Genomic DNA, 18722 nt, shown 5'->3' on the forward strand with positions numbered 1-18722 from the left:
CATTTAGGTCTTTCATCCATTTTGAGTATGGTGTCATCCATTTTTGTGTATGGTGTCAGAAAGTGGTCCAGGTTCATTCTTCTGCATGTCGCTGCCCAGTTTTCCCAGCACCACTTGCCGAAGAGACTGTCTATATTCCATTGGATATTTTTTCCTGCTTTGTCAAAGATTAGTTGGCCATACGTTTGTGGGTCCATTGCTGAGTTCTCTATTCTGTTCCACTGATCTCTCTGTTCTTGTGCCAGTACTATACTGTCTTGATGATTACAGTTTTGTAGTATAGCTTGAAGTCTGAGATTGTGATGCCTCCTGCTTTGGTTTTCTTTTTCAAGATCGCTTTGGCTATTTGGGGTCTTTTCTGGTTCCATACAGGTTTTAGGAATATTTGTTCTAGCTCTGTGAAGAATGCTGGTATTACTTTGGTAGGGATTGCATTGAATATGTAGATTGCTTTGGGTAGTATCGACATTTTAACACTATTTAGTTCTTCCTATCCAGGAGCATGGAATCTTTTTCCATTTTTTTGTGTCTTCCTCAATTTCTTTCATAAGCTTTCTATAGTTTTCAGTGTATATATTTTTCACCTCTTTTGTTAGATTTATTCCTAGGTATTTTATGGTTTTGTTCTGCAACTGCAAATGGGATTGATTCCTTGATTTCTCTGTCACTTCATTGTTCGTGTATAGGAATGCAACCGATTTCTGTGCATTGATTTAATATCCTGTAACTTTGCTGGATTCATGAATCAATTCTAGCGGTTTTTTGGTGGAATCTTTTTGGTTTTCCACATAGAGTATCTTCATCTACAAAGAGTGCAAGTTTGCAGATCACCTCCTCCTGGGTGATTTCGATGCCTTTTATTTCTTTGTGTTGTCTGATTGCAGAGGCTAAGACTTTCAATACTATGTTGAATAACAGTGGCGAGAGTGGACATCCCTGTCTTGTTTCTGACCTTGAGGGGGAAGCTGTCAGTTTTTCCCCAATGAGGATGATATTAGCATTGGGTCGTTCATATATGGCTTTTATGATCTCGAGGTATGCTCCTTCTATCCCTACTTTCTTGAAGGTTTTTATCAGGAATGGATGCTGTATTTTGTCAAATGCTTTCTCTACATCTATTGAGAGGATCATATGGTTCTTGTCCTTTCTTTTATTGATGTTATGAATCACATTAATTGTTTTTGTGGATATTGAACCAGCCCTGCATCGCAGGTATAAATCCCACTTGGTGTGGTGAATAATTTTTTTAATGTATTGTTGGATAATGTCTTGTTGAGGATTTTTGCATCCATGTTCATCAGGGAAATTGGTCTATAGTTCTCCTTTTTAATGGGGTCTCTGGTTTTGGAATCAAGGTAATGCTGGCTTCATAGAAAGAGTTTGGAAGTTTTCCTTTCATTTCTATTTTTTGGAACAGTATCAAGAGAATAGGTGTTAACTCTTCCTTAACTGTTTGGTGGAATTCCCCTGGAAAGCCATCTGGCCCTGGACTCTTGTTTTTTGGGAGATTTTTGATTACTAATTCGATTTCCTTACTGGTTATGGGTCTGTTCAAATTTTCTATTTCTTCCTGTTTCAGTTTTGGTAGTGTATATGTTTCTAGGAATTTGTCCATTTCTTCCAGATTGCCCATTTTATTGGCATATAATTGCTCATAATAGTCTCTTGTTATTGTTTTTATTTCTGTTGTGTTGGTTGTGATCTCTCCTCTTTCATTCTTGATTTTATTTATTTGGGTCCTTTCCTTTTTCTTTTTGATCAAACTGGCTAGTGGTTTATCAATTTTGTTAATTCTTTCAAAGAACGAGCTTCTGGTTTCATTGATCTGCTCTACTGTTTTTTGGGGGTCTTGATAGCATTAATTTCTGCTCTAATCTTTATTATTTCCTGTCTTCTGCTGGTTTTGGGTTTTATTTGCTGTTCTTTTTCTGGCTTCTTAAAGCGTAAGGTTAGGTTGTGTATCTTAGATCTTTATTCCCTCTTTAGGAAGGCCTGGATTGCTATATACTTTCCCCTTATGACCACCTTCGCTGTGTCCCAGAGGTTTTGGGTTGTGGTATTATCATTTTCATTGACTTCCATATACTTTTTAATTTCCTCTTTAACTTCTTGGTTAGCCCATTCATTCTTTAGTAGGATGTTCTTCAGTCTCCAACTATTTGTTACCTTTCCAAATTTTTTCTTGTTGTTGATTTTGAGTTTCATAGCGTTGTGGTCTGAAAATATGCATGGTATGATCTTGATCTTTTTGTACTTACTTAGGGCTGATTTGTGTCCCAGTATATGGTCTATTCTGGAGAACGTTCCATGTGCACTGGAGAAGAATGTATATTCTGCTGCTTTAGGATGAAATGTTCTGAATATATCTGTTAAGTCTATCTGGTCCAGTGTGTCATTCAAAGCCATTGTTTCCTTGTTGATTTTTTGACGAGATGATCTGTCCATTGCTGTGAGTGGGGTGTTCAAGTCTCCTACTATTATGCTATTACTATCGATGAGTTTCTTTATGTTTGTGATTAATTGATTTATATATTTGGGTTTTGTCCACATTTGGTGCATAAATGTTTACAATTGTTAGGTCATCGTGGTGGATAGACCCCTTGATTATGATATAATGCCCTTCTGCATCTCTTGATACAGTCTTTATTTTAAAGTCTAGTTTGTCTGATATAAGTATTGCCTCTCTGGCTTTCTTTTGTTGACCATTAGCATGATAGATGGTTCTCCATCCCCTTATTTTCAATCTGAAGGTGTCTTTAGGTCTAAAGCGGGTCTCTTGTAAAGAGCATATAGATGGATCTTGTTTTCTTATCCATTCTGTTACCCTATGTATTTTGACTGGAGCATTGAGTCCATTGATGTTTAGAGTGAGTACTGAAAGATGAATTTATTGCCATTATGATGCTTGTAGAGTTGGAGTTTCTGGTAGTATTCTCTGGTCCTTTCTAATCTTTGTTGCTTTCAGTATTTATTCATTTATATATATATATATATATATATATATATATATATATATATTTTTATCTTTTCTCCCCTCAGAGAGTCCCCCTTAAAATTTCTTGCAGGGCTCGTTTAGTGGTCACAAACTCCTTCAATTTTTGTTTGTCTGGGAAACTTTTTATCTCTCCTTCTATTTTGAATGACAGCCTTGGTGGATAAAGAATTCTTGGGTGCATATTTTTCTGATTCAGCATACTGAATATATCCTGCCACTCCTTTCTGGCCTGTCAAGTTTCTGTGGATAGATCTGCTGCAAACCTGACCTGTCTTCCCTTGTAGGTTAGGGACTTTTTTTCCCTTGCTGCTTTCATGATTCTCTCCTTGCCTGAGTATTTTGTGAATTTGACTATGATATACCTTGTTGATGGTTGGTTTTTGTTGAATCTAATGGGGGGTCCTCTGTGCTTCATGGATTTTGATGTCTGTGTCTTTCCCCAGGTTAGGAAAGTTTTCTGCTATGATTTGCTCACATAACACTTCTACCCCTATTTCTCTCTCTTCCTCTTCTGGGACCCCTATGATTCTGATGTTGTTCCTTTTTAATGAGTCACTGATTTCTCTAATTCTTAAATCGTGCTCTTTTGCCTTAATCTCCCCCTTTTTTTCTGCTTCATTATTCTCTATAAGTTTGTCGTCTATATCGCTGATTCTCTGTTCTGCCTCATCCAATCTTGCCGCTGCTGCATCCATCCGTGATTGCAGCTCAGTTATAGCATTTTTAATTTCATTCTGGCTATTTTTTACTTCTTTTATCTCTGCAGAAAGGGATTATAATCTATTTTCAACTCCAGCTAGTATTCTTATTATCGTGATTCTAAATTCTTGTTCAGACATCTTGCTTGTATCTGTGTTGATTACATCCCTGACTGTCGTTTGTTCTTCCTGTCTCTTTTGAGGTGAATTCCTTTGTTTTGTCATTTTGAAGGGGGAAACGGAATTAATGAGGTAGAAAAAGTAAAATTTAAAAAAATTTAAAAAATATTAAAATTAAAAATTAAACACATGCACACACTCACACACACACACAAACAAATCGAATAGATGCTGCTAGATCCTAGGTGTGTTTTTGTCTGGGTGTTGAAAGTGGTTTGACAGATTAGAAGAAAAAAATGGGGGGGGGGGCAGAAAAAAAAAGGAAATCGTTTGAGAATTTAAAAAAGTAAATACACTGAAGTAGACTAAAATGAGATGATGGGGTAAAATAGAATTTGAAAAAATGTACACAAAAGTAAAGAATATAGTAGAAAAAATTAAAGAAAAATATTTTTAATAAAAATTAAAAATAAATATGAATTTTTTCTTTTTCTGTATTCAAGAAAAAAGAAAAGAAACAAAAAAGAGAAAAAAGACTTAAATAAAGGAAATTGTTTGAAAATTTGAAAAAGTAAATACACTGTAGTAGACTAAAATAAAATGATGGAAGTAAAATAGAATTTGAAAAAATTTACATAAAAGCAAAAAATATAGTAAAAAAATTAAATAAAAATATTTTTAATAGAAATTGAAAGTAAAAATAAAGTTTTTCTCTTTCTGCATTCAAGAAAAAGAAAAGAAGCAAAAAAGAGAAAAAAGAAAAAGAAAAAAAGGAAATTGTTTGAAAATTTGAAAAAGTGAATACACTGAAGTAGACTAAAATAAAATGATGGAAATAAAATAGAATTTGAGAAAATTTACACAAAAGTAAAAAATATAGTAATAAAAATTAAAGAAAAATATTTTTAATACAAATTGAAAATAAACATCATTTTTTTCTCTTTCTGTATTCAAGAAAAAGAAAATAAGTGTAAAAGAGACCAAGAAAGAAAGAAAATTGAATAGATGAACCTGCTAACAGATTGAAGTAGAACTGAAATTGCTTCGTTTTCCCTAAAAGTCAGTCTTTGTAGCACTTTATAGTCCATAAACTATACAGGCGGTGAGACTTGTGTTCTTGAAGAGCAAAGTTGGCCCAGTTGGGCGGGGCTCAGTGTAACAGCTCTGCTCTCCACTAGACGGCGCTGCTAGCCTACTGAGGCGGATTATCACGGGGCTCGTAGGTGCATATGCGCATGCGCGGGAGTGGTGAAAATGGCGCCACCCAGCTACCCAGTCTGTTCTCCCAGATCAGCAATCACACACCCGTCCCCTGTCTTCAGTTCTCCTCCACTCCCCACTTTTTCACTCTCGTGACCAGGCCCCAGGCAGTACCTCCCTCAGATGTGGCTGTTTTTCCCAGCCCCTTACTTCCAAAGCACAGCAGCTTTCACCTGCTCTACCCCTCTGCAGGAGGGTCTCACCAAGCAATGGCCAAATGAGCAATGGCCGAATGTCAGCTGCACCCAGGAACGCCCGCTGGACCCTGCTGCTGCTGGTGCCCCGAGACTGCGGCCAGGTGCCAGCCTGCCCCAGAAAAAGTTCTCAAGATACTGTAGCAGCAGCGTTTCGGGGATTATGGAAAATCACAACACACATCTGTCACGAGGCTTCCCCCTTAACGACCTTGTTCCAGCACCAGCGCATGTGGCCATTTTCTGGGGTCTGCTGGGACCAGGTGGCTTCAACAGTCTCTACCAAATGTCCTTCCAGCAGTGGAACTGCTTTTCCTCATGTGGCCTGAGAACTTCTCGGACCCCACTCTGTTCCTGGGGATTCATCCTTCCCACTAGAGCACCGCCAGGTATCAAGCTGCGAAGTTGCAGCCTTTGCCCTCCCCTTGTTTATAGTCTTAATGGAATTTAAACCCTCTCCTTTCTCCTTTCTCCCTTTTTAGTTTAGTCCCTGCGGCTGTTTCCAATTTTCCACTTTCTCTCCAGCTGCTTTTGGGGAGGGGTGCTTTTCCCGTATTCTCCCACCCCACCCCCAGTTTCCGTCCTCTCTCTACTCACAAAGGACCTCCCTTTCTGCACCTTCTCACTCCCCACGTTCACTTCTCCGTGCCGTGTACCTGCTGAATTCTATGGTTCAGGTTGTGCAGATTGTTGTGTTAGTCCTCCAATCAGTTTTCTAGGTGTGTAGGATGGTTTAGTGTTGGTCTGGCTGTATTTCATGGACGTGAGACACACGAAAAAACTTCCATGTTGTTCTGCCATCTTGGCTGCTCCTCCCTCTATGTAAATTTTAGAAGAAGCTTGTCAATAGTCACAAAAAGCCTTGCTGGGACTTTGATAGAAATGACATTAAACAGATCTGTATCCAGATTCCTTTTTTTTACATGTGGATGTTCAGTTGTTCTAGCACCACTTGTTAAAGAGACTATCTTTGCTTCATTGTATTGAATTTCCTCCTTTGTTAAAGACCAGTTGACTCTATTTTTGTGGGTCTATTTCTGGGACTTTTATTCTGTTCTGTTGATCTCTTTGTCTCTTATTTTTCTGATGCCACACTGTCTTGATTATCGTAGCTTTATAGTACATCTTGAGATTGGGTAGTATCAGTCCTCCAGCTTTGTTCTCCTTCAGTATGTTTTGGCCATCTTGGATCTTTCACCTCTCTATATAAACTTTAGAATCGGTTTGTTGGGGCGCCTGGGTGGCTCAGTCGGTTAAGCATCCGACTTCGGCTCAGGTCATGATCTCGCGGTCCGTGAGTTCGAGCCCCACATCGGGCTGTGTGCTGACAGCTCAGAGCCTGGAGCCTGTTTCAGATTCTGTGTCTCCCTCTCTCTGACCCTCCCCCGTTCATGCTCTGTCTCTCTCTTTCTCAAAAATAAATAAACGTTAGAAAAATTTAAAAAAAAAATAGAATTGGTTTGTCAACATCCATAAAACAACTGCTGAGATTTTGACTGGGATTGCATTGAATCTACAAATCAAGTTATAAAGAACTAATATCTTGATAATGGGTCTTCCTGTACACGAATATGGAACATCCTTCCATTTATTTAGTTCCCTGATTTCGCAGAGTTTTGTAGTTTTCCTCCTATAGTACTTGTCCATATTTTGTTAGTTTTATACTTATGTATTTTATTATGGAGGGACTAATGTAAATGGTAATGTGTTTTTAATTTTAAATTCCACTTGTTCATTGCTTGTATCTAGGAAAAAAGGCAATTGGCTTTTGCACATTAATCTTATATTCTGTAAACTTGCTACAATCTCTTATTAGTTCTAGGAATTTTTTGTTGATTCTTCTGGGCTTTCTACATAGACAATCATGTCATCTGTGAAAAAAGATAATTATATGTATTTCTTCATGATATTTATTTTAGTATATTTTTTTACTTATTGCATTAATAAGGACTTTCAGTACAATATTGAAAAAGAGTGTTAAGAGTGGAAACCCTTGTCTTATGCATAATGTTAGTGAAAAATGTCAAGTTTCTCACCACTATGATGTTAGCTTTAGGGTTTTGTATATATATTTATTTCTCCAACAGATTTTTTGTTGTTTTGTTTTGTTTTTTGAAAAGAATGGATTTTGAAGAGAAAAACATGGGGAGAGTTGTTTGGAATAGAAAATAAATACAAAAAGGGGTGCTTGGGTGGCTCAGTTGGTTAAGCAACCAACTTCAGCTCAGGTCATGATCTCAGGGTTTGTGGGTTTGAGCCCCATGTCCAGCTCTGTGCTGACAGGTCAGAGCCTGCAGCCTGCTTCGAATTCTGTGTCTCCCTCTCTCTCTGCCCCTCCCCTGCTCATGCTCTCTCTCTTTCAAAAATAAATAAATGTTGAAAAATCTTAAAAGAAAGAAAATAAATACAAATGTAAGCTGTTTTGCTAATTGTTTTATAATCAAAAAAATTTGCACGGAAAATACCGTATACAAAACAACACAATAAAGGTTTGAAGATCAAGGTGTCCCCTTAGGCAAAACTGAAGATTTCAGTATTTGGAAATTCCAAATACTGCAAGGCTGCAGTCCTTGTTTTGGGATGGATCACTGGGTGTGTGACACAGTTCAGGCTCTTAACCAGATTTAAACAGAAGAATGGCCACTTGGCCCAGGTAGTAGATGAAGTGTTTGGTTTCATGTGTCACATGACTATCAACGTTTCTCACCACGATGAGGTCCCAGGTGGGGTTGTACTTCTTGTCAAACTCTTTTAATATGGGCCACGAAGTCCTTCTCTATGTTCTATTTCTCCAAGACCTGAGTAGCACACTCCATTGCATCCTGTTACATCTCCTCCAACATGTTGGCATTTTTGATCATTTCATCTGAGCCTTTTGGTTGCACATAGTTACCATGGAGCAGCCAATAGAAACACTCAGACCTATCAGGAGCTGCCCTTATTGGGTCTTTGTATAGAATCTTTATTAAGTTGAGGAACTCCTCCTTATTCCTAGTTTAATGAGAGTTTTCACCATGAATGTGTGTTGTATTTTGTCAAATGCTTTTCCTGCCATCTATTTATACGATCGTATAATTTTTCTTCTTTAGCTGATTGACAGGAAGGACTATGTTAGTTGATTTTTGAGTGTTTGGGCAGTCTTGCATACCTGGAATAATTACCACTTGGTCACATGTATACTTTTTTCTACATTGTTGCATTCTATTTGCAAATATTTTGTTGAGGATATTTTTATACATGTTCATGAGAAATATGGGTTAATAGTTTTCTATTTTTTTGCTGTGTCTTTGGTCTTGGTATTGGGGTAATGCTGGATTCATGGAATGAGTTAGGAAGTATTTCCTCCGTTTCTGTCTCTGAAAGAGATTACAAAGAATTTGGCATAATTTTTTCTTTAAATGTTTGGTAGATTTCACCAGTGAACACAACTGGTCCTGGTAGTTTATGTTTTGGAAGATTAGTAATCATTGATTAGATTTATTTACTAGATAGGAGCTATTCAGATTGTCTCTTTCTTCTTGTGTGAGTTGTGACAGACTGTGTCTTTCAAAGAATTGGTCCATTTCATTTATGTTATCAAATTTGTGGGCATAGAGTTATTCGTGGTATTTCTTTATTATTATTTCCATTTTTGTGGGAGGTGTAGTGATATCCTGTCTTTCATTTCTGAGATTAGTAATTAGTAGTGTGTTCTCTCTCTCTCTTTTTCTTAGTTAACCTGCCTAGAGGTTTATCAATTTTATTGATCTTTTCCAAGAATTGGCTTTGGGTTTCAATAATTTTCGTTATTGAGTTCCTGTTTTACATTTCATTAATCTCTGGTCCAACTCCATTTTTGTTTGTTTGTTTACTTTGGACTTAATTTGCTCTCCTATTTCTAGTTTCCTAAGGTAGAAACTTAGCTTTTTAATGTTAGGTTTTTGTTGTTTTCTAACACATCCTTTCAGTGCTATAAATTTCCCTCAAAGCACTGCTTCTCTGCATCCCACAAATTTTGTTTTATTTTATGTTAGTGTAGTGTAATGCCTGAAGTTCCGAAACCTCCCACAAAAGTCCACCAGAGTCGTAAGTCAAAGCCAAGCGGCAAGGGTCGTTTATTGCAGGTTCGAACCTGGACCTCTGCGCACTCGTTGCCGGTGACGCTAAGAGGTCCCGATCAGGGTTGGTACAGCGTTTTTATAGACAGAGACAAATAGCACAGGGGAGGTTTCAAATTATGAGGGGCCTGATTAGTTGATTTTAAAGCAAGGACATTTGTTGTTCTCTGATTGGGCGTCCTTTGTCCTTTGGCGGGAAGGCTTTGTCCGTTACTTGTGGCGGGAGGAAAAAGGGGGAAGGGGGAAGGGGGTAGGTGAGGAATGTGCTAAGCAAGCAGGTTTACAGAAGCGAGAAATGCCGTTTAGTTTATGTACAATCACTCATTCCATTACATATCAGACTACATTTAGGAAGGTTTACAACCCATTCTACTACACAGAAGGTTACATTCAGGAAAGGCCTCACAATGCTCGTAGCAAACAGCAAGCAAAACAGACTTCTCAGCAATTGTATTTCTTATCAAAGATCCATAATAAGCAGAAAAGAGAACCTAACTTTAAACTAAGGCAGGGCTGTCATCTGGATTGTTCCTTTCAGTAGTTCAAGATATTTTTAAATGTCTCTTGAGAGAAATGTGTTATTCTTTAAATAACACATTTAAATGCGTGTTATTGGCTCGGCCACCATAACGAATGACACAGTAACTATCCGGACCGGGAAATTTATGACCAACCAACTACTTCAGTGGAAACGAATGGTCATTGATGTTCTTCACCCTGGAAAGGCAACAGTACCTAAGACAGAAATTTGGGGGAAAACTAGCCAAAGTGCACAAGGCCACACCAGATGCCATTGTTGTATTTGGACTCCAAATCCATTTTGATGGTAGGAAGACAACTGGCTTTGGCATGATTTATGATTCTTTGGATTAGGCAAAGAAAAGTGATCCCAAATGTAGACTTGCAAGACATGGCCTGAATGAGAAGAAAAAGGTCTCAAGAATTCAGCAAAAGGAACTCAAGAACAGAATGGAGAAAGTCAGGGGAACTGCAAAAGCCAGTGGTGGTGCCGACCAAAAGTGAGCTGGAGATTGGACAATAGGAGTAAAGGTTCTGTAGTGACTTTATCTGTGATGGTTGTGCAGATTTTTCATGAGAAGATTAATAAACTAAGAACTTTTAGGTGTCTAGTTGTTTGGAAAAAAGTGTATTGTTTAATCTTCACATATTTGGAAATTTTCTAGTTATTTTTCTGTTATTGATTTCTAGTTTACTTCCTTTGTGGTCTCAGAGCAGACATTGCATAATCGTTTTTCTTTTAAATTGGTAAGCTGTGTTTTGTGACCTAGAATGTGATCTATCCTGGTGAATGCTCCATGTGAGCCTGAGAAGGATGTGGATTCTGTTGTTTTGGGATGGAATAGTTTATAGATCTCAATTATGTACAGTTGATTGGTGGGGCTGGTGAGTTCAACTATTTCCTTAATTGATTTTTTGCCCGATGGATCTGTCCATTTCTGATAGAGGGATGTTATAGTTTCCAATTGTGATAATGAATTCACCTATTTCTCCTCGCAGTTCCCAGTTATTGCCTTATAGATTTTGACACTCTGTTGTTTGGTGCACACACATTAAGGATTATGTTTTCTTGGAGAATTGAACTTTATAAACATGTAATGCCATTCTGTACCCCTGATAATTTACCTTGCTATTCAGCTTTTCTCTTGTTAGGGTGGAGTGATGAGTTCTAAGATCCTTACATGTAGGACAAGAAATGGGGAATAATTATATATAATATCTCTCTCTTTAGTTTTCATTGTTGTTACTTTGGGTACTACAATATATATGTTTATATTATACCAATATTTTACCACTTTGAATGAAGTATAGAAGCATTCTTTTCATTTCCCTTCTTCATTTTAAAATATCATTGTCTTGAGTATCCTATGATGCTATAAATCAAACGTGATTTATACAACTCAAGAGGAAAAGGACAATCTGTTGTATACACCCATATTTATGCTGTTTTTCTTCTTCCTTCTTGATGCTCCAGGATTCTTTTATTCTTTCCTTTGTGTCTTTTAAAATGTCTTTTAGCCATTCTCTTAGGATAGGTTTGCTATTCCATTATATGAGAATGTCTTTATTTCCCCTTTGTACTTGAAGGATAGTTTCGTGAAATGTGGAATTTGTAGCCGACAGTTCTTTTTCCCCCAGCATTTCCAAGATATTGCACTACTTCCTGCTGGACTCTGTGATTTCAGATAAGAAATCTGTTATTTGAATGGTGTTCCCCAATTCATTTCCTCTCTGTCTGCTTTCAAGATTTTTCTTTGTCCTTTATTTCTAAACGTTTAATTTGGATATGGATATCCAAATACAGATGGCATTTGGAGTTTGTTTGCTTGGATACTTGGATCTATAGGTTTATATCTTTCACCAAGTTTGGGAAGTTTTTAGCCATTACTTTTTCAAATACTCTTTTACTCTCACTCTCTTTCACCCTTTCCTTAAGATTCTTGATATACCCATGCTGGATTATTTATTATTGTCCCACTGGTCTTTGAGGGTCTGTTGAATTTATTTTTCTTTAGTGTATGTCTTCCATGTTGTTCAGATAAGGGGAATTCTATTGATCTGTCCTCAAGTTCGCTTATTTTATCTTCTGTCTTCTCCATTCTATGACTGAGCTCATCTAGTGAGTTTTGAGCTTTTCTGCCTCTTGTATTTTTTTATTCTATAATTTGTATTTGGTTATTTTAATATTTGATTTATTTGCTGAGCTTGTCTATTTTCCCATTTGTCTCAACAAATTTTAAAAGCATTTAAAATTGAAGCATTTAAATGTTGAAGCATTTTTATTCCGTAAGCTTTAAAATCCTTGGTGGTACTGTCAGAGAATTCCGACATCTAATTCATCCCCATTTTGGAGTCAATGGTTGTCTTTTCTTATTCAAGGTGTTTTTCTTGACTCTTAACACAAAAGATCATTTTCTATTGTATCCTGGATATTTTGTCTAATACATTAGGAGTGTGGGTCCTGCTGTATCTTTTTAAAAAAACAATTTTTAACGTTTACTTATTATTGAGAGACAGAGAGACACAGAGCATGAGCAGGGGAGGGGTAGAGAGAAGGGGAGACACAGAATCCAAAGCAGGCTCCAGGCTCTGAGCTGTCAGCACAGAGCCTGACGCGGGGCTCAAACTCACAAATTGCGAGATCATGACCTGAGCGGCAGTCGGTTGCTTAACCATCTGAGCCACCCAGGCGCCCCTATATCTTTTATTTTAGTAGGAAGTCTCCCTGTTTAGGTTTAACAGTCAAACCTTGGGCTGCTTTTGTGGGCTGTGGTTCCAATGGCTGTGCATTTGAAGCGTTACTTTGGCTCATTTGAGTCTTCTGAGGCTTCCTCAGGTCTCTGCTTGTGCTGCCTATGGGGACAGAAAGGATTTTCCCAGGCTGGGATTCTGAAGGAGCACTACATAGAGATCCCCCAACTGGTGCTTTCTGTCTTCTCTGGTGTCCCTGAGCACGGAAGAGGATTCTTGCACCTGCATATCAAAAAGTCTTTTCAGGTTGCTGCTTATGTTGCTGCATCCCTATAGCTGGGTCCAAGCGTCCACCTTGGTGCCTTTTGGAGAGTGGTATTGGCCATTTGTTATGGCTGAGTCCCTCCCACTGGTTCCACATGTTGACCCTGGTGGCTCCCAGTAGGAGAAGGGATATCAGGAGTATTAGCATTAGGTTTGTGGTGCCCAGGGGATAAAGGAGGCTTCCCAGACTAAGTCTGTTGTGGTAAGTTGGTCCCTCTTGCCAGTTCTGGCCCCCTGCCTCAGTGAATCTCAACAGTGCAGGAGTATGGGGGCTCCTGGGGAGAGTACACGCCCTTGTCTTTTTTCGTTGATGAGGCTCCTAATTATTTTGCCTTGCTAGTGGTGTCAGGCTCACTAATGTTGTCGGAGTGTCTCCCATTCGATGCAGGAAAGGAATGAATTTACCTGGGCTGTATTTTGTTGCCAGGTTGAGGGTCAGGAAATGCTGGGTCTCAATGACCTTACTCTGTTGGTTGCGAGAAGACACAAGATACCCTTGCACTGAAGTGTTCCTCCAGTCCTAAGGTTCCAAATCAGCTTGACTTCTGCTTACCACCATTCAGACTTCTTGCTTACTTTTATTATTATTATTATTATTATTATTATTGCATTATTTCCGGAGTTGACAGTTATGCTTGGGAAGAAGAAATGGGGAGAAACAAGCCTGTGTCATCTTGTCAGGCTGGAAGTTCTATCATAATATTTTTGCTAAAAACTAGAAAATGACTTCTGAAAAGATTTCACAAATGCAATACGTTGGTTTCTGTGCATTATCACACTAAACAGTATGAAAAATGAGCATGGTGTAGATATATGTATCATTTTAATGTGATTAATCCTCCATAAGTTTAGACACATTTATGACTAGTACTTGTTTGAGACGCAAACCTGAGAATTAAATAGAGAAAAAGTGATTTTTCTCTATTTGATGCTATATGAAGTTTTCCTACTGATGAACACAAGAAAAAACAAGCTAAATATTAATGCAAACATGTCTGTCTTCTCGAGACTACATGTTTAAAACAACTTACAGAAATTGCACAAGGTTTAAGACTAAAGATCTTCACTATTAAAATCATATACACTTGGTAAAAATATGCAAACCAATGACATGATGCTATATCAGGCCCTCCACACGTCTCTCGACTGAAATTTATAACTGGAATTAATTGCAGATGACTTTGGCTCATGACTGGGTAATTTATTCCAGGCTAGAGGTTTCAGAAACAAAGCATCTTTATCTGTCTCTGTCTTTAGTCCTCCTGAGAGGAGCCCATTTATCAGCCTTCTTTATTGATTTTTTATTTAGAGAAGTGATGCAAAATGTGCTAGACAGCCAGATAAATTAGTGATCATCGCCTCCTTTGCGTAGTTCTGAATTTCAAAAAACCATATGCATATACGGCATATATCATTCTGTTATATATGACTATAATACCTAACAAGGGTCTCATCACTTAAAACATAAAAACACAGAGACCATCTTACTGGCTTTCGTTGGTTTAGAAATGAAAATTATATTGACAGGCTCTTTTTGATATCCCTTAAGCGATAATTTGGTTAACATTAATTATCATCGTGATATGTGATTGTATTTATGTATTTATGCATTTATGCATAGACCATTTGAATATTTTACATTTGCCTGTTAGCATTGTTTTCAGCACGCTTTTATATTCGTGATCTTTTATTCTTTTCACAACTCGGCTTTATGAAGTACCTTCATCTTGCAGATATGCAAGCTGAAGAGAAGTGTAGGACTTATTTTTGTTAAGGTCAAACAGTTAACTTCCAGCAGCCTGGAGACCCGAATATAGATCTTCTGACTCCAGGCTCTTTGCGGTAAACATCAATCCCTCTGTGACTAAAGTCCAAACACAGGATGAAAGAAAACAGAGCAGAATACAAAAGGAGTTATTTCGTGCTGCATGGAGAGGTGCTGTTTGCAACCAGGAAGCATAGCTAATTACCAACCTGGTGTTAATTACTGATCTGCATCTAGTTTATGACTAAACATTATTCAGCCCGTGCTGATTAATTCTGCTGTGAATCAGATCATTATATCATTGGTTAAAATTCACACTTTGGCCATACGTCTGGGAACAGTCTTCTAGTTCATACACCCCACATGCAGAGACTATTTGTAGTTAATGAAAAAAAAAATTGTGATTCATAGAATTCTAATTTCTAAGTTGCCACAAATGCATCGAAGATTATTATATAGAAAATGATGTTTGGCTAATTAAATACCGATCAATCCAACTTCCATTCCAAAGCCTGTGCAGAACAAGAGACTACATTTAGGATCCATTCTTCGTACGCTCAGATTTAAGTAGAGAATCCTTCTTCACTCATATGAAGAATATAATTTTCTTTGTTTATTCAACATGCTGCATTATTCATTTTATTATAAAAATTGTCTACTCACAAGGTTTTAAAATAATTGAGTCTATTTGTTTCGCTTTCCCTGATGTATTAATATTTTCTTTGCATGGTACTTTAGAAAATATATGACCTAGCAAGCAGCCTAATTCTTGTCACAGCTGCAACCTTACTGAGGCAGAAAATTTGGCATTTATATAAAATGAAACCATCTCTAATGCTTTGTCCGCCCTTCTAGAATCCCCTTTGTTTAATCAGCATGTGTAGAGCTTATAAAAGGACTGCTTTCAGGAATAAGTAGATAGAAATGAGGGGATGCTGATGTGTGAATAAAATGGTGATATAAAAGAAAATGGATTTTGTTCCCCCTCCAGCTGAAGTCTGTGGATGTTGCCCTCTGCCTGTCACTGATAGCTGTATGTGTCAGTCTCCGGATTCTGAATTACATCCCTGACCCACCCCCTCCCAGACCAGGATGTCCCTGCTACATGTTTCCATGGTGCCGAGCTTCCCTATCATAGCGCATTATTGTAATTGCTTATTGTGTCTTCTGAATCCTCTGATAGTCATAGAGTCAGGGACAGGGTCGGCCTTGCTTCGCATTCTTGCACCGTCATCTAGTACAATGCTGGCACACAGGGGCTCTTCATAAATGTTTGCTCAAGAAAAAAATGGGCACAGTCTAAAATTTGAGCTCCTGGCCACTCTCACTCACACCATGAAGGCTCTGCCTCAATATTCGTGTGAATCTCGCCCTTCAGAAACAACACTCCTCTGTTCCTTTTGGTAGTACCAGCATCTAACTCAGTGTCTGCAATATATTAATTGCTTGGTGAATGTCCCTTAAGTAACTGAATTAATGAGTTGCAACCAGTTCTTATCTTGGGCATGAGCTAGTTATTTGTGGATCAGATCTGAGACTCTCTGGTGATTACATCACCAAGAGTTGTCTTCAGGACTGCGTAAGGGTAGGGAACAGGCCCATCTACTGTGAAAGGCATTTCCCTGATGTGTAAGTTAAACAAAGTTCACATTCCTATGCAATTTTCAGCCTAGTATAAATTAGACACTCAAATAAACTCAAGAGTCGAATTTTGATTTTTCTGGTACCCTGACTGATTTTTGATGGTCTCAGTGAAGGATGCAGTCCCAAGTTCATTTCTGAACATCCTTCATTTTGATTCTGAAACCTGTCACACAATGAGAAACACCAGCCCCTTGGGTATGGTGGGTTTTATGTCTCTGACCTGTCTTATCTCTTCATGGTAAAAGGAAGAATGCATTCCATGTCAGAACAGGGGTTCTGAACACCAGCCTCCTTCAGATTCCTCCTGGTGCCAGATGGGCACAGAGGAGAGTGGACGTACTGGGACTGGGAGGGGGAGGGGAGGGTTCGTCTGCATCGTGTCACCTGTGAAACCATCCACAGCTTGAGGCTGTGCCGATCTGCTGGCGCCCACTGGGCGGGGATGGTGGCGCTGGCCAGGCAGCCTCCGTAGGTGTCAAAGCTGGAAGTTGGAGTGAAGGAGCAGTGACTCAACCTCAACGCAAGAAGAGACCCAGCTCAGGCACATCCTCAAGGAAGACAACGCTGGGGCCACGAGGTGTGAATCATGTTAACAGGGAGGGAGCCACAGAGATGATACCAGCTGGTTGATGCCTGGGTGAGTGGCAAGATGTTAACAGTTGCTAGTGGGAAGGAAGATTCCTGAGACTCCACAGGTGCCTGCCATAAGATGGAGTGATTTGGGGATTTTCTTGGTCTGTTCATGCTGCTATAACACAATACTACAGACTGAGTGGCTTACTCAACAAACACTCACTTCTCAGGTCTGGAGGTTGGTATGTGTGAGATCAGGGTGACGGCATGCTCAGGTTCTGGTGAGGGCCCTCTTCTCGGTTTGCAGATGGCCACCTACTTGCTGTGTCCTCACATGGTGGGGAAAGATCAGGTTCTCGTCTATTCCTCTTCATAGAGAAACACTAATCCCATTATGGGGGCCCTGCCCTCTTGACTTCATGGAAATCTAATTACCTTCCAAAGGCCTCTCTCCAAATACAATCATGTGACGATTAAGGCTTCAACATATGGTCTGGGGGGCCGGGGGGATACAACATTCAGTCTATAGCAGGAATTAAAGGAAGGAGTTAATGTACCTCTAGGTGAGGTACCTAGGTACCTCTAGGGTCCAGAGAGAAGTATTTCTATTTCCTGAGTTACATGACCCATACTTGCTCTTGATTTGTCCTGTGGAGACCTTCAGGTGTCAGTACCATATACCAGGTGACATGTGCTGTGGTGGCTTTGCATGTGCCCCTGTGACACTCATGCGCCTTTCAGCTTCAAGCAAGGCACTGCATCCATCAGAAGAGCTTGGGGCTGAAGAGGAGTGACCTTGGGGTAGACACCAACTCACACGTAATCCATATATCATGTGGCAGGCATCCTTGAAGTTTGTAGAGATACAAATGCACGCAAGAGAGATCTACTTCCTGCTCTTGTGAAGCTTACATTCTAGAAAGGAGACAGACAGCGTGCAGGGCAATCAACATATTAACCAGATACTGTTGAAAGCAACACATGGAGCCACCTGGGTGGCTCAGTCAATTGAGCTCTGACTTTGGCTCAGGCCATGATCTCACAGTTTGTGAGTTCGAGCCCCACGTCAGGCTCCACGCTGACAGTGCAGAGCCTGCTTCAGATCCTCTGTCCCCCCCTTCCCTCTGCCCTTCCCCTGCTCACTCTCACTCTCTCTCTCACACACACTCTCTCTCACAAATAAATAAACATTAAAAAAAAAAAGAAAAGTGGCACACACCCTAAAGAAATTAAAATAGGAGAACTTGTGGAGTAACTGAGGGGTGGAGGGATGTAGTTTACACTAGGGGTGATAAATGAATTTGGAGGGGTGGTTTTGGAACTGAACCCAAATGATGGAAAGATGTAGGCAGAGTGTTCCAGGCAGGGGTCACACACAATTTTGTGACAGGATGAGGTGAATGCATTTGAGAAATAGAAGGCCAGTATAACTGAAGGCCATTCTGTCTCTCACCATCTGCTTGTGTCTCTACCAAATGCATATGTTGAAGCCTTTATCCCCATTGTGATGGTATTTGAAGATGGGACCTTTGGGAGGTAATTAGGGTTAGATGAGGTCATGGGAGTGGGGCCCTTATAGTGAGATTAGTGCCCTAAAAGAAGACATACGAGAGAGTTTGCCTTCTCTCCGAGGTGTCTTTCCACCGAGGAAGGGCCATGTAAGACGGATGCTACACCTCGAGGAGGAGGCCATCTATAAGCCAGGAAGAGGGCTCTCACCAGAGTGATTGGTGGTCACCTTGATCTTGGACTTCCATTCTTCAGAACTGTGAGGAAGAAATTCCTGTTGTCTTAAGCTACCCTAGTCTAAAATGCCCCAGTATTTTGCTGTGTCAGTCCAAG

General features: G+C 39.3%; 2 pseudogenes; one reads left to right on the forward strand and one right to left on the reverse strand.

Moving 5' to 3' along the window:
• Positions 1-7881: 7881 nt before the first annotated feature.
• LOC121039818 (dynein light chain 1, cytoplasmic-like) lies at positions 7882-8128 on the reverse strand (annotated as a pseudogene).
• Positions 8129-9907: 1779 nt separating this feature from the next.
• LOC121039817 (40S ribosomal protein S24-like) lies at positions 9908-12398 on the forward strand (annotated as a pseudogene).
• The last annotated feature ends 6324 nt before the right edge of the window (positions 12399-18722 follow it).

The sequence above is a fragment of the Herpailurus yagouaroundi genome, unplaced genomic scaffold, assembly GCF_014898765.1.
Source record: "Herpailurus yagouaroundi ecotype Mexico unplaced genomic scaffold, PumYag 181, whole genome shotgun sequence".
Classification (NCBI taxonomy): domain Eukaryota; kingdom Metazoa; phylum Chordata; class Mammalia; order Carnivora; family Felidae; genus Herpailurus; species Herpailurus yagouaroundi.